Source organism: Artibeus jamaicensis, unplaced genomic scaffold (assembly GCF_021234435.1).
Source record: "Artibeus jamaicensis isolate MK-2021 breed Jamaican fruit bat unplaced genomic scaffold, CSHL_Jam_final contig_3214, whole genome shotgun sequence".
In the NCBI taxonomy this organism is placed as follows: Eukaryota; Metazoa; Chordata; class Mammalia; order Chiroptera; family Phyllostomidae; genus Artibeus; species Artibeus jamaicensis.
The window spans coordinates 5,968,233-5,985,224 of NW_026521760.1; positions in this window are offsets into that span (position 1 = coordinate 5,968,233).

A 16,992-nucleotide genomic window follows, 5' to 3' on the forward strand; every position below is an offset into this window, starting at 1 on the left:
AATTTATTTTTACTTTTATTTAGTACATAACTACTTTGTGCATACAATGTTCTTATAATTTTAAAAGTTAACCAATTGATGGAAGTTTCATCTTCTGACAGTTATATATATGTATATATATGTATATATATATATTTCATTGTTGATGTATTACAGTTGTCCTCATCTCCCCCATTGCTCTCTCCTGCCCCACCCACCCCCAGCCCCCAGTCAGTCCCCACCCTGGTGTCCTGGGTCATTTGTCCTTGCTCTCTAACTAGACCCATCCCCTTCTCTCCTCTCCTCTCCTCCCTCTCCCCCACCCCAGTCCCTGTCAGTTTGTTCCTTGTTATACAATTAAAAAGTCTAGACATGTAGGTTTTTGAGAGTAAAATATCTATTTGTACTATTGACTTTTCCTTGATTTGTTTGAACCTTGAGGAATAATAGTCTGATGGCTAGGGCTGAAATGAATTCATTTTGTTAACAAAAATCACAATGAATGCAATTTGACCTTAAAAAATAAAGTAATAACAGCAATGGAAAAAAGGCATATTGTCATTATTAGTGGAAAATTTATATTGATATAAATAATAAAAGGTAAAAATACCCTTCTTTCCCCTATAAGATTTTCTGTAAAGATCAACCTTTTTGAAAACAATCCAAAAAAGCACACTTTGGATTTTTTTGTTATTCTCTTTGTTAACTTTATGAGTTTCTTTTAGAAAGTACCAATTTTATTTTAAAGTTTTAATCAATATTTGGCAAGGTGAAATCTTTTTCTTTGACACAATGAATTATCAAAGCAATTTTTCCCCACGCGGCAGCTTTGAGTTGTGACTGACAATAGATCTTGTGGATATTGTCCTGTCTCTGTAAAGATTAGACCAGACATCATGGGCATTCCTTTTCATGTTTGTGACTCCTAAATCAGCTGAAGCAACACTCAGATTTCTCCATTCTAAAGGTAAGTGCTCCTCAGTGGTGTGACTGTCATTGATAGCATTTGGTTTTCATTGCTTCAGAAACAATGTGAGTTGTACAGTTGGAAACTGTTAACTGGATATATACTTATTTGATTCTTTCCTTTTCTTTGAAGGTAGTTGTCCCCCAAAACACAGTAAAATCTCCTCATTTTTATATTGCCTACCCTTTAAATAGCATGTGCAATTAAATCTTTCAGGTAAAAAATTTCTCTTATCGAAGACAGTCTTTCCTTCCTTCCTTCCTTCCTTCCTTCCTTCCTTCCTTCCTTCCTTCCTTCCTTCCTTCCTTCCTTCCTTCTTTCCTTCTTTCCTTCCTTCCTTCCTGATGAGAAATTTATTAGGGAAATATGAGAGGAAAACACCCAAGTGATAATAAAAGAACTCTGAAAATGTCTCCCAATGCAGACCTGGCCTTGACCTTCCCAGAAGGACAAGAAATGGAGGGTTAGCAGTAACATTTTCTGGAAGCCACCTTGCTAGGACATGAGTGCCCCAAACAGTGCTGTCTGCCACTCCCAGCAAAGGTGAAGCGGGGACAAAGACTGTTTATAGCATCAATATGGAGGCAACGAGAGTTGTAAAAATGTTTGAGAGAGAGAGAAAGAGAGAGAGAGGAGGGCCTAAAAAAAGAGTCCCAGGCTTTCAGCGCTGAGCACCTCAAGGGCAGTGACAAGTCACTATAAAATGCTGCTGCAAAGGTAAAACACCTAATATTTTCAAGAGCTCCTCTGAACTGCTCCCGTGCACTGTATCACACTGGTACATGACAGAGCCCGAAGGTCACATTTTTGAAGAAGGAAAACCCAGAATAAGCCCTGCTGCTCTTTGGGAAGAAGGGAAGGCATTTAAGGCTGCTGGGACCTTTCCCACACAGACCTGTGTTCTGTGATGCTATTTCCCAGCAGAGTCGGGTACAGTTCTTGTGAAGGCCCCACCTTTTGCCACCTGGGCCTCCGGGTACTCTATTCTCCATTCAGGGGCTGTCAATTTCTCATTTAGTATTGGAATCTTGAAGGACAACATTTATTGACTGAATGAGTTGAGAAAGCCCTGATTTTCTTGAAGCTGCTGGTGATGACTTCAAGGTACTCTGAGTTCTCCCAGTCCTGGTGAATTTGCTGCACACTTGTCCCTCCATGGCTGTCGCCAAAGGAACCAAAATTTTTGGCATATCTCTGTCTCTGTCTCTATCATTTTATTCTGTGTGTATTTTTTAAGACAAATTACCAGCTGTTCCTGGATGCAGAAGTGGCAACTTGGTATTGGGTTTATACCTAAAAATAACTTCTCCCCTTCCCTTCCCTTCCCTTCCCTTCCCTTCCCTTCCCTTCCCTTCCCTTCCCTTCCCTTCCCTTCCCTTCCCTTCCTTTCCCTTCCCTTCCCTTCCCTTCCCCCCCCTTCCCTTCCCCTCTTTCTCTTTCTCTCTCTCTCTCAATCTCTGTATTATTAGCTGTTTTCTACTCAGATTTGTGCCAATAGAAGTCTTTTTCTCCATTAAGGCATTGTGGGGACTTATGCTATACTAGTTAAGAGCATTCTGACACTAGACTTTTGTGGGCAGCTGTCCTGTCTCTGCTACTTACTTGGTGTGAGACCTTGGACAAGTCACTTAAGTTCTCTGAGCCTTGTTTTCCTTGTATGTAACATTGCCTGACTCATTAGCTGGGTAGAAGGATTTAATGATATAATCCCTACAAATGCTTAATCCTATTATTGACACATAATGGGTGTTTTAATGCATATTAGCATCATTATTAATTAGGGAGTAAGTCTAACATATACAGAGATAGACATTTGCCTAAAAATGGCTCATACTTATTTAACAAAGGAAGAATTTCTTTTCACCATATTTCCCCCAATTTATGTCTTTGAATATCTTATTAGCTTTTTTCCAGTGAGGTCTAATAAGTAAATAATATTACTTTCTAAGCATTCAAAGCAATTGGGGGCATATCTACTATGGCTTTCTGTGGGTAACATTTTAAACATGACTTTTCTTAAGCATTCACTATTCTTTCAATATTAGATAGTTATGATTTGAATGTTCTGTGACCAGCTGACCAGAGGATGCTTAGAGAAAAATGCTAAAACTGGTAGATTTCAAGAAAAATGTACAGTTGGGCTGTGAGGGAAATTTGCTTCTATCTCAGCTAATACACATTAGGCCCTATTAAGGGAGGCAGGGATGGCCTCAGTTATTGACGGCCATCTGGACACTGCCCTGCTTTAGGAGAACTGGGTAAGTGGAAGATGAAGTCATTCTCCGAAGCCTGGCCCACTGCCCAGCTTTCTCTTCACTCTGACCATTCAGACGGTAGGCACATACAAGCAAGAAAGGAAGTGTGAAGCTGAGATGAAAAATGGGGTTAATGGAGCACGAAGATGTGTAATACAAGCAAAACCATTTTAGCGAAGTAGAGTTTGCATTTTTTTTTTTTTGCTCTGTAAACAATCATCATACACTCCAGAAATTAGCCAGCTTTTGAAATTTTAATTAATTTGAAATGTTAAGTGGATGGTAGGTATCTACTTTCCGGCTGAAGGCTGGAGGAAAGTTAATAATGACTAGAACTTCTGGAAAAGGGCATTTTTATGCATCCAGGAAATTGACACACATGGGAAAATTTCTATATGATTTTAATACTTTTGATTAGGGTCTAAATCACCTCTTTATGTAATTCTATAATTGTCATTTTATGTCTTTATTTTCTGCATAAGGATTTAGAAAATATTCAGGAGAGCTAGTGAAGGACACAAATACATTTTTAAAAAGAAAAAATATATAATGAAATTATTTGAAAAAATGTTATGGAGAAAGACTGAAAGAACATTTTTGAATAAGACCCTTTTCTTCCCCTTGACTGGAATTCTTCCCAGAATTTCTCTTCTATGGGAATTATATATCCAAAGTCTTATTTTCACTTTCTGAATGAAGACATGTTTTTAAGGATGTGCAAGTGGATTCTTTAATAATGACCCTCTTTACTTTGTTAAGGCCCCCAAAACTATGACTTATTCCTGGCATGTATAACCACCAGCAGGTGAAATACAGCCATCTGTCCAGGTAGGTGAACCTAAATCAGTTCCACTCAAAGAGTAATATTTTGTTTGATTTTAAGCAAATTATCTAAAGGCAAGTTCCTCAGCCAGTAGTAATCAGAAATTTGATTTTAAACAAAAAATATAATATAATAAAATAAAAAACTCTGCCATTTTGCTCTCCTTCCCCTCTGTCTGGAGAGTGTGTTTCTAATTTCCGCACCTAACATGATGAGCCAGGTGACGTCCTTTCGCAGGGACCACTTGCAAGTTTGTGCCACAAGGCCTAGTGCCCACAAAGGTGAACAACTGCCCTCATCCTGTGATGCTAACATGTATGTCACTCTCCATCTGCAATTCCTCTGTCCCCCCAGGGGGCCTGTTCTCAGGAAGTGTTACTAAACCTTGTAGCCTAACTGCTTGTAGTCTGTTTGTAAATGAGCTGCTCTGAAATAAGCTCAGAAGCTTTTTATCTTCCTCACTGCCAAGTATATCACAGTTTCTTAAGTTTCTGAGTCTGGGGAACAACTATCTTCAACCACAATCCATCAGCTCCTAAAAGTTATAAAGTTATACACACACACTATGGATTTATGTCACATTATAAATCATGTTGATAAAAGTTTAAAAATGTCATATCTTTAGTCCAAAAGTCTATTTTAATACATTATTAAGAGGGAACCATAAGTGTATAAAATTATTGAATATTCTTGTAGAGAGAGAGTTAAAATTTTATCTTTGAAAGAAAGGAAACCTTCCGAAATAAGATAGTCTTGCATAAAGGGACGCTTTCCAGGATGGTTGTGAGGGGTTTCTGGAGCCCAAGTATTGAAGCACTGGGGCAGCTTCTCTGTGTACACATATGCACTATCACACTGCTGCCGGTGTCCGAGATAATGGATTGCTATAGTTTTGCAAGGTCATGCTTTGTGTCTTTGTGAAATGAATCACGGTTCAAAAAGTCTGACTTTTTTATACACATGCCTGAAATTATGGTGACATGTCTGAAATATGGGGGCATGAGATGGTATTTTACATTAAAAGTGTCTTGTGTATTAAGTAGTATTTCATAATTATACATAGAAGATTCAAGTTTCTTTGTATTTTGGATTCTTACTTTTCTAATTTTTTAAAAACACATGTGCATCTCTTGAGTGTATTGGCTAGTTCCCTAATGATAAATATGCTAAAATTTATAAGATATGTTAACGTCTATATAAAAGATGAGCCTGGGTAATGTTTCATTGACTTGGCTATACTGGACTTGTTAAATCTTTTATCTGAAAACAATGGTGTTTGCCCTGGCTGGCATGACTCAGTGGATTGAGCGCCAGCCTACAAACCAAAGGGTCGCTGGTTCAATTCCCACTCTGGGGCACATGCCTGGGTTGTAGGCCCTGTCCCCGTTAGGGGGCACACGAGAAGCAACCACACATTGGTGCCTCTCTCCCTCTCTTTCTCCCACCTTTATCCCCTTTAAACGCAAACAAACAAACAAATAGAATCTTTTATAAAAATGGACACTCTGATGTGCTAGCCTTACTTCTTACCTGAGCTCCTTCTTCATTGGACAGCTTTCCTCATCGTCATCTTAGGGAACCCACTGCTAGGGCCCGGCCCACTTGCAGGCTTCCAGTGGTGGTGTAAACACATACAGTTTTGCCATTCCATCCATGCTGAGGTCAGGGACAATGACTCCCTGGGTTACCAGTTTATACCCTGGAGCCTCGCATTGTTCCTGGCACAGAGTAGGCACTCAAATCCTGTTTTGGGCAAATGAGCGGAGTGAGGGCTACTCTTGCAACTGGCCCCTGAGAGGCCCACATGTCCACTAATATATGAAGAGGTTACAGAAACGAACTTCTTGCAGCCTTGTAGCAGCTCCATTGGCCATGCCTCAAGTTCCTTCATTGCTGTCCAAGATGGAAACCTTCTGATCGTCTCTTCTCCCATACTCTCAGCTTGAGCCAGTTGTATATTCTTTTTAGTATGACACAGCTTTTTTCAGCTTTCCAGCTTCCAAACACTCCTCTATGACTTCTGTAGGCTACAGTCTATGATTAACTAACACTCATATAGTCACAATCAGTCTACTCAAAGGGAGCTATCTTCACTTGCTTCCTTTAGCTGACAATGCCTGTCCCTTGAAACCATTCTTTTTCCTTTTGGATGGAGGACTGCAATATCCTACAACCCACTTTCCTCGGTGTTCAGACAACAATTTGACACTCTCTTCATTTGCCACTTGCAGATAGGTACTCCTCTGTTCTCATTGAAAAACCTGGCACTGGTGGCTACAGACACATTGTGAAAGGTTACATAAATATATTCATGGTGCAAATCCCCACAGGATTCAATTTTTACTTTATTTTCCTTTGTATATTTCTTCATGGTTTAAAATTTTAATTTTATGCCTGTATTATTTCCCAAAAGCTAATTTCACTGTTTTTTTTCAGTTTTATTGAGATGTAATTACACATACAATACTGTTTAAATCTGCAGTGCATATGTTGACTTGATACACATATATTGATCACCCCATTTAGTTAACACTTTCATCACGTCTCATAATTAGCATTTCTTTTTTGTCACTGAGAACAGTTAAGATCTACTCTTTTCTTGACCTTTCAGTATATATAACATATTATTATTAACTGTAATCACTATATTGTACATCAGATCTCCAGGACAGATACATATTGTAACTGGAAGTTTGTACTTTGGCCCAATAACCCCCAAATTCCTCACTCTCAGGCCCTGGTGACCACCACTCTACTCTTTTTCTATGAGTTCAACTTTTTAGATCCCCGATGTAACTGAAATCATACAGTACTTGTTTTTGTGTCTGGTATTTCACTTGGCATGATCCTTTTTGGCTACTCCGTCTCCTCCAGGTGTGTCCACTGCAGTGGACTCTGGTGGCAGGGTGCAGCTGGGTTGGGGCACGCTGGGGCCCAGCTGACAGGTGGGGGCAGCTGCAGATGAGCGCGGTGGTACACCCTCGTGACGGAAGACGAGGCCTAATCTGGGGCCACAAGCAGCTGGGAGGTTCCTGGCTATTGGTCTGCTCTCCTGAGGCTGCACCATCCCATCAGCTGTGTGCACCACAGTGGAAAACAGAGGAGAGGGCCATGCCAGCGGTGTGCAAGCACACAGCTGGAGGGGCTAGCACTGAGTGTGCACATGACAGTAGGGGGGTTAGGTGGCTGCTAATTCTGGTGCAGCCACAGAGGGCTGAGCTAGTGGCCAGGGTGGTTTCTGGGTTGCCAAAGGGGCAGGGAAGAGGAAGTGGGGAGGGCCTTAGGAGGCTGGCATCAGTGAATGTGGATATCTGTGGAGCAAACAAAGGCTGGGGAAATCTTCAGCGTGTTTTGAGCACCTGTGCCGGGCCATGGTTCCTTCTTTAGTGGTGAAGGTTGCTGGGTCTGTCTATAGATCAGGTCACTGTGAACCACACTCGCTCCCTTTGCCTAGCTTCTATTGATAGCCCCTGTTTCTTTTCTTCCTGGTTTCTAGCTGTCTTTACAAGAGTCTGCTTTAAAAAAAAACACCTGGAGTTAAAAGTAATACATAGTGTTTATTCATTCAAAACTCCCTATGTATAGAAACAGTGGTGACTGTGACAGAAAAAACTTACTCTCATGTAACTTACCTTCTAGTAGAGAACGAATAGTAAGCAAATAAATTTTAAACTGTATGAGGTCAGATAAAGATAAGTGGTAGTAATTAAAACTAAAGTAAAACAATGTGATAGAGAAAGGATGCTGTTTCACATTAGGGTGATCACAAGAATGGTTCTTTGATGGGGTGGAGAGGCCATTCATGACATTGTTCAGAAACAGGTGACTACATGAGAAAGACATATGTGCTCAGACTTTAAGCAGACTAGGAGAAATGTCTTTGATACAACTTTTACCTTTTAGGTTCTTAGGACTGCTGTAGACAACCATAAAGCAAAGAACACTCTTCCCCCCAAATATGATAGGTATTTTGTTTAGCATAAAACTTAGACTTCATAAAAATAGATCTGTGAGCAAGTGTAATTGTTTATATAGCCTTTCAATAGTCTCTGGTTTATAGCATTTAGCTATGGAAAAACAATGCCCTCTCTGGCAAAATATTACAGCATTTTAAGGTTCTTCTTCTTACCATCAACAATGAACACCCCATATGATTTACTACGATCAGTTATAATTACCATTAAAAAATATATTTCTATATTCTAAAATGGCAGTGTATGCTTACATGTTTGAGTCACCAGAAGGGGTACATGTTAATGTACTAACAGGCAGTAATTCTGAGTTGCTTTTTAGATATTGTATTCAAACAGCATGAGTGTCCTTGGACAAAATAACAGAGAAACTAGCAAACCAGAAAAGAAACTCGCCCTAATACAGAAGGGGAAATAATAGGCATTGTTTGACTTTTGTATTTAATATAAATTATAGTTTGACTTTGAAGAGCTACATTAATAAAATCTTTTTATAGACAAGTTAAAAAGGTGATTTTTCTGTAAATCATTGGAAAAAATGAATGCTATAACTATAGCTTCCATCCATGCATTATATTATCTATATGCCCAGGGAAGCAAGAACTGATTAGGGCTCCTCTAAACGGGTCATTAGTTTAAGCAGAAGTCACAGGGCTAGGAAAGTCATTTACTATTTTTTCCGGTAGAATGTTTTCTTAATGCGTGGTATAACCTAGGCAATACAATGAGAGCAATTTTCCCTTCAATTTTATTTTTTACAAAAGGTAAAAGAAAGGCTCTAAGAGCCATCATTAAAAAAATTAAGCCCATGGTTATTCAAAAATAGTCTTTACCATAATTATTAAGTAAAAAGAAAAACCCATTAGCTGAAAAACAGATGGGCTAAATCCACACGGATTAGTTCACAAACACAGTACACCTTAAATCTTGAGAGAACAAAGGCAATTTTTTTTAAATGAAATGCCCTTTCTCTCAGGACTATTTTTTTATTGCTTTTGGTTCAATATATAAATAGAGTAAAAAAAAGATACCTGCTGGATTTGCTTATCAGATCTTCTCATAACTGCAAAACAGTACTAAATATTTGAAACTGAATCATATTATCTATATCAAAGTTCTATGCACACTTCTTATAAGAAAGTGTTTACTAGATTATCAGGATATATTTACTTTTTCTCACTTTTAGGTATTAAAGTTTTTAGCATAGTTCTAGTCAATTTAGTTCAAGCCAGAGGAATAAGTATGGTAAGTGCTTACTCTTTATAAAGCAGGTGCTACATGAAATGTGGGGTATAAAGATGCTAAGACTTGACAGCTGGCCTCAAAGGAATTGGAATCTAGTGTGGGAGAAAGAATTCTAAAGCAATTAACCATAAAGAAAGACATAATGCATTAAGTACTGTAATATAGCTACTATGTGACAGGATAGTAGAGCAAAAAGAAGAATTAATTCTGACTAGGGAAGGAAAAAGATTCCTGAAAGTGGCTTTTGAGCTAATTCTGTCTGATAACTTCAGATTTTGATAGGTATCTGATGTTTTTCCTTCCATCTCTAGCTATTCTTTCCATGCATATTGTGCAATGAGTCCGACCACTGATGTGTTAGCGATTGTTTGAGACACTGGGGATACGAAAACGACAGGAACATGACTGTTGATTGTACCGGGTGCCTTTGCAGTGATCATATTTCGTGCCTGTATGCGAACTCAAAGGACGCCGCTCCTCCAGGCCTCTCCTGATTCTCGGTGCTGAATTTCCAGTTTGCTTTCTAGACATCTCATCCTGCATGCTCTGCTGCCACCACAAACTAGGGCTTTCGACAGTAAAATGGGATTTCCCTGCAAAACTACATCCCTAATTCTACAAATACAATTTTACATACATCTTTTTCATGCAGTATCATTCAGCTACTGATTTAAATTTCACTTCCAGAGTCATCAGTTACCTCTGCTGAGATAAGCACCTCTAGGCTCTCCAGGTAACACAAAGCACGAAGATGATTACCAATCAGCCTGTCCCTAGGTTTTCCACGGGAAGCAAGACCCTCACTTCCAGAACGCTTCCATCTCTTTTTTCTTTCCATTTCTCACTCCACCACACACAGAGAGATAGCTAAAATTGGCAGAATTTCCCCCTAGTCTGTAGGGCAGACGGTCCACTTATATCCTAATTTCGATATTTCCCCTCAAATATACAGTTTCTAATGTGACATTTTCAACACTACATTTCTAAACTTAGGTTTGAGGATACACGAAAGCCAGAGACTGGCTATATTTTTTTTTATTTTTCTCAAATCCCATTCTATGGTGATAGACACACTTTTTGGTTTAAAAGATAAAGGTGGAAATTACAGGAAGAAAAAAATTCTGCTAATAAACAATGCACTCTGCCCAGCTGTATTTTAGCCTCTTTGTACTTATTTCCTCACAGACAAAATAAGGTCACTGTTTGTCATGATCATAATAAAGATTAAGTGAGAAGAATGAATAAACAGCACTTATCAGCTATTATCATTATCATTCTTGCAATGGTCAAAGACTCCACCACTAACATCTACTTAACAGATGGCAGTTTGTGACAAAAAGGAGTCCCTAAATCTTTACATACCGGTTCTGAGTAGAGTGACCACCAGGATCACCACCAATGTGCACCTCCTGATTATTAGTGAAGAGCACCCTCTTTGGAGCTGAGGGGCAGGTGATTCTGGGCAACAAATTATCCTGGAGGACTGGTCAAATGTCTTGGTAGATTGCCATTACTGAAGAAGAAATAAGGGCACTGCAAAATCATGAACAGACACCAGGCTTCCAAATAAGCTTGCCTCCAGCATAGTACCGAGCCAGCAAGGTACTCAGCTGTAAACTGGAGGTGCTTACTTTGCCTTCTGAAGTCATCAAAATGCTTAGGCGGCCAGCAAATGATAACAATACACAGCTAACCACCCATGAAACAAGAAATCAGAATATTCCACTTGTATGCATGCTTAAGCTAGGAGAGATGCCAGTCAATGAACTTAAAACAAGAAAAAAAAATGCTGCTGCAATGAGGCAACTGCACGATGGCATTTAGAATCTCCATTAAGACCCAGGGAAACGTGCCCAGTGCTTTACACAGTGGAGGGGAGCCATGACTCTTGGAGGCTCTGGGAAATGAGCTTCCTGCAATAAGCAGGGCAATTAACCTAAAGCAGATTCTGGCTGCTAAGCGGAGTAGAAGTGCCTTTGTTTGGTCAGGCGGAGACTTCCCTGGTGTGCTCCTGCTGGGATTGTTCCAACAAATTTGAGTTGCCTTGGTTCCACAGCCCCCGCTCCTCTCCCCCCACCCTCTCACCCCCATCCTGCAGAAGGATGCTTCTTATGTTGTTCCGAGTGCCCAGCTGTACCAAGAAGACTGGTGGCACCGAGGAAGTATAGCAGTGGCTTGGAAAAGACACACTTCGTTCTCTTGGGGAGGGAGGGTAGGGGCGTGGTTCTTAGCCACTCCAGATGCTGCGTTTAACTCACGGTTCAGTTATTTACAGCAAGTAAGAAAGAAAACCATGTGTTTTGGCTTTTAATTAAAGAGAAGGTAATGTTTTGTTAGAAAAGTCAGCTGCAGAGATTCAGTCTGAATATGTCTGGGCTGCCGCTGAAAGGTCTTGATTTGGCTAATCACAGAGGTCTTTCCTGAATGCTAACTAAGGAGTCCAAGCAGAACAAATTCATTTCTGATGAAGTCTTGCAGCCGACAACGTGGAATAATTTGAATCACAGCCTGCACAATTTGAAAATTTGATCAGGGTGGTATTAAACGACTCCCCAGAGTGATTTGGCAAGTCTCTTTTCCCCAAGTCACTGCAGTGAAAGTGGGTAGCCTGGCCATGAAGAGCCATGTCCGCCGGCCATCTGGCTCAGTGCCCTGCAGCTGAGGGATTCGGAGGGTCAGGCCACGAGAATAGGTTTGCTCACCCAGGTCAGACCGAAAGATGTGGTACAATAGTCACACCTTCTCTTCATTACCATTTATGTCTCCAACATTTTCAAAGGTATTCAGACCTATTTAGAATCCATTTATGCTAAGGCCACATTCCTGAGGGTCCTGATACTTTCACATTTATTGCCATCTATAGGAAATATAATTTCTTCCTCTTTCTCTTATACTGTACAATTCATACACTTTAAAGGAGTATGATGTACTCGAAGAAGAAATTGAAAACTGACATAAAAAAATCAACCCCAACCTTGAACTATTAACCCCAAGGTAGAAATTTTCTTCAGGTGACCTTGATGACATTGAATGGTTCACTTCTGTTCTCACAGCTTACTGGTCAGACAATATCAGCTTGGCCTTCTGAGGTCAGAGCAGGGCTTAGGGAATAGAGCAAAAGAGGGGACACAGAATTCTCACGTTCCAGTCTAATAGCTCTGAATTCTGCTGCTGTAGCAATTTGTATTGTGATGATAGTTTCTTTTGCATTTGCAAGAATACGTTAAAAATCAGTATTAAAATATTCTACTACAGAAAGGTAAACCATCTGAAAACATTTATTTTAATGTTACAGTCTGCTACTTTGTCTTGTAGGTATAAAGCATGATGAAGAAAATTTCTGAAAATGTTACATAGGGCAGAGCTAATCCAATTTTCAAGGACATGAGGGGTGGTAAGTGAGAGTCCAGAATGCAGTTGTTGGCAAAGAAAAGAAAGAAAAAAAGAGTATCCAAGGTACATACCATAATAACAACAACAACAATAAAAATACTGGGATTCAGATCTAACAAGAGAGTAAGAAGGTGACTAAAAAAATTCAATATAAAAATTGCCGCATTTTTCCAACAAACATAATGTATATATTATTGATTCATCTTCAAATTGGCTAAATGCCTGGTAACAAGGAAATATCACGGCAAGAACCAGGATCCAAGTGCTTCACCTCTCCCTTCAAGTTACTTCTTTAGCGGGATCCTTGTGTGTTTTTGCTGAGACATGCAGGGGACATTGTGGCCTAAGTTGGAAGCCAAGGGAACTGAAGTCAGAGTTATATTTATTTGCAAGTGCAGATGAGAATGGGAAAAATTACAGTTTAAAACTGTAATCTCTAAATTCAGAGAATGCTTTTTAAATTGGGCTTTGCTCTTTTAAAATACCACAAAAATTCCCAGGGGGAAGGAAGTTCACCCTTTTTTGTTGTTGTTGTTCAATTAGGCAACAATTCATTCAGAGATAAGCATGGAAGTATGGAGATGCGGACATTAGGTCAATTCATGTGACATCTTTTCTTTTCATGTTCATAGGCATGTCAGTACCTTGTTTCTGCTGATGCAGTGACCCAGGTGATGAAGTACCACCTTTTCCCTACCAGCTACCGATGGCTTAAACTATTTTTTAAAAATCTGTTTGCTTATCATTTTATATATACACATATATGTTTGGTATATGGACATATAAACAAACCATGTATATATTATCATTTACACTGTGAAATATGAGACTCATGGGAGAATTATTAAATGAAGTTGTGTTTATTTTGAGTAACGTAGTACCAGAACACACAAAAATAACTTTGTCTCCTCTACAGAATCTTATGTCAGCATTAATTTAAGGGGAGAAGAATGCTATTAATAAGTTTGAAAGCAATTTTTTGCATGTAGTTATACTTAACAAATCACTTTTTAAAAAATTTGCTACAATTTATGTAAAAATAAATTGTGTAAAAATGCACTGCAAATGGAAATCTTCTTTTAGGCAAATTGGAAGACATTCCAAGTGCTATTTATATAAAATGAAAGGCCCACTTGTCTTTGTTTTCCTGGAGAAAGTATGACAAGTCACTTTCTATCCCCTTGGCATTAGAATATCCAGCTGAAAATGGATCTACTCTTTTAAAGTAATTCAGAGAATTGGTAACATTTATAACTAATATCATGAGCATTTATGGCATTTTCATTTATACATTGCAATGGCAAATTAAAAAGAGAATATTTTGTTTTTCTAACGTTCTCATGTTGAACCCAGAGATAAAGAAATCTTGATTAGTAGAAAGATTTTGGATCCTTTGAAAAACATCAATTTTTGAGAAATATTTATAGACTTCGCACGTTGCTGGCAGATTGACTCTAGCCTACACACTGCTTTTAGTCATGATAAAATCCCCTTTCACAGGTTATAGCTCTTCTGTTTGGTTTCTCTGTGGCACTTGTAATGGTTCACAGGCCCTCTCTTAAAAATCTCCCCCCAGATCCCGTGAAGTTGTATTTACTTTTTCTACCAGTGACAGGCCCTCTTTATTTCTTCTTTCAGTTCCCTTCCCCCTACTGCCATCAAATCGGGGCCCTGTGCCAAGTCTTTATTCTATTTCTGTGCTTTGGGCCTCATACTTTTCATATACTCCTATGGCTTCAAATTTCACTCGCAAGTTGAAAATTTCTTAATCTAGTTCTTTAGCAGCAGACCTCTCTATGGTTCCATTTCCAATTTCAGCTCTATTCTACCAGCTCCATCTACAAGCTCTATTACTGGACTGAAGAGGTCCATTTGCCTGGACACACTGAAGTCCAGTGAGACATGAACAGGAGTTTGCAGCCTAGAAAATAAGAGTTTATTAAAAACATGGTGAACTCCCAGAGTCACAAGCAGGTTCAAGCTCAAAGACATGGCTCCCCAATGGCTTTCAGGAGATGGATTTCATAGGGAAAAAAAAACATTAGTCATGATGACTAATAGTTATGGCTGTGGTCTCCACCAATGGGTCGGCACTAGGGTAGAGGTTAATTGATCATTGCATCTGGGCCTGATGTCAGCCATGGGGCTGCTCTGTCCAATTTTGCAAGAATCTGTTCTGTTGGATCACTCTTGTTGCCTGGTGTGGAGCTAAAACACAGCTGAGGCCAAGTTATTATGTTTAATTCTGTCTCAGTAGTCAGTAGACTCAGGACCTTTTCCTAAGACTGGTTGTTGACCAGAACCTCATTGTCCTGTAGGCTTAATGATTAAACAAGGGAGAGGGAGGTGGGTGAATCAGGGTACTGTTAGAGGGTGAGGAGAAGAGCCGAGATGTTTGCTTAAACTAGAAGTTTGTTTTAGACTTAGGCAGGAAACCACCCCTAGCCGTGGGCAGATGTTCCAGGGAGTTAAGCTAAGGCCTTGAAGTAATCTCTCAGACACCCGTTAGGGGAAAATTTTTACCTCAAGACATGGCCTGAGCTCTACGATCCAATCATCAGTAAGAGCACGAACTGCTCACGAGCTCCACGGTCCACTCATTAGAAAGATCATGAGCCCTGACATAGCCCCGAGCCAATCGCTAACAGCCACCTTTGCTTCTGTAAACCCGCTTGATTGCCCGCTTCTATAAAACCCCTAGCCTGTAAGCGTTTGGCGCGACTCTCATTTGCAGCCTCTGGCACTGTGTCCCCTGACACTTCAAGAGTTCGCCCCTGCGCAGGTAAAAGCTTTGGCCAATAAAACATCTTTGACTACCCGGCAGTCTCCGACCTTTCTTGCTCACGAGAGCGGAATGTAACAGGTACTAGGTGAAGCCACTTTGAATCAAAGAAAAAAAAAATCAAAATAAAAGGCTAGAATAAAGAAAATAAGGTTTCTGCATGGTTACAGCTTCATATATCTATTCTATGTAATTTTTCTGACTTCCACCCATTTCTGACCATCTGGGCTTAAGCAAAATCTCTTCCCTGGTGCATTTACTTTTAGATTCTTTTCTTTGATACAAACCACCTCTCATTGAAACCTCCTGGCTCCAAAACAATACATTTAATATATTCAACTATCTCCTTAATAGCTCTATGTTAATAATAACAATAAAAAACAATAGCAATTTAATTTATCATACACAAAGCTCTTGATATACTCTGATCCTTTTCTGGTGTTCTTTGCCTCAATAAATTGTATCACTCTCCATCTTGTTTCACAAACCAAAAATAGGGGAATTACCTTTGACCTACCCTCATACGCAATAAGCCTAGTCATCATTGTCATTCCTGATACTTCCAGCATAGCCTCCTATTTTCTCCACATAAGCACTTTTTCTTCTCTACTCCATTTTCTTTAGTGAAAATGTAATCAAGCATCATTTCTATTCTCTTTATCTGAAATTTTAGTCATTCTTAAAATCTCAGCTCACCATCACCTTCTTTTTTACATTTTTTCATGATTCCTACCAACCTTCAAATTTTATTTTAGTTTTGAAGTGGCCATGTGAAAGAAAGCTATGTGCTTCGATTACAGCCATTTCACAGATGTGGGATCTAAGGATTAAAAAGAGTGATGGTATACCCAAAGCCACCTAACTAGTCAGTAACAAAATAGGACTTCGAAACCTGGTTTCTGCGACTTAAAATTTATCTTTGTCCACAATACAATATCACTCTCAACATTCAGTCTTTTCCCTAGCACATTAGCAATACTAATATGGCATTATTCTTGTTCTTCTAATCTTTCATATTCTCACATTCTCACCTAGAGTAGAAAATTCTTGAGAGAGAAACCATTGCTTCATTCATTCATCAAATGCTTTCATTGACCACCTGGGCACCTAGGATACAGGGCTAACATGTCAGATTTAACAAATGAATATCTGGCTCTAGCATAAAACATACTGATTCAGAAAATCTTAATAATTATTAACAAATTATAAATATGCTTTATTTTTATTTTAGCACCATTAATACTCTTACAAGATATGGAATTTTCTAAGTTTAGTTATTGAAATCTTGGAAAAATAACTTAGAGTTGTCCATGATGTAACTCAGGTTTTGAAAATATAAACACATTCCTTCAAAGAAATCCCCTAAAAGTTTCAGTATTCATGTACCCTTTAAAATGTTGCATGCAGTTTGAAATGGATGATGTGATTAAAGGTATATATTATAGAAATTCACATAATGAGTTCCACATGATAAAGTAAAATATGTTAATATTTTTTAGTAATAGGTATATGTCGCTAACCATTCTGCCTGGTTTCAGAAGCTGTAATCCCTCATGGCTAAGGCTGAATAAAAAGAC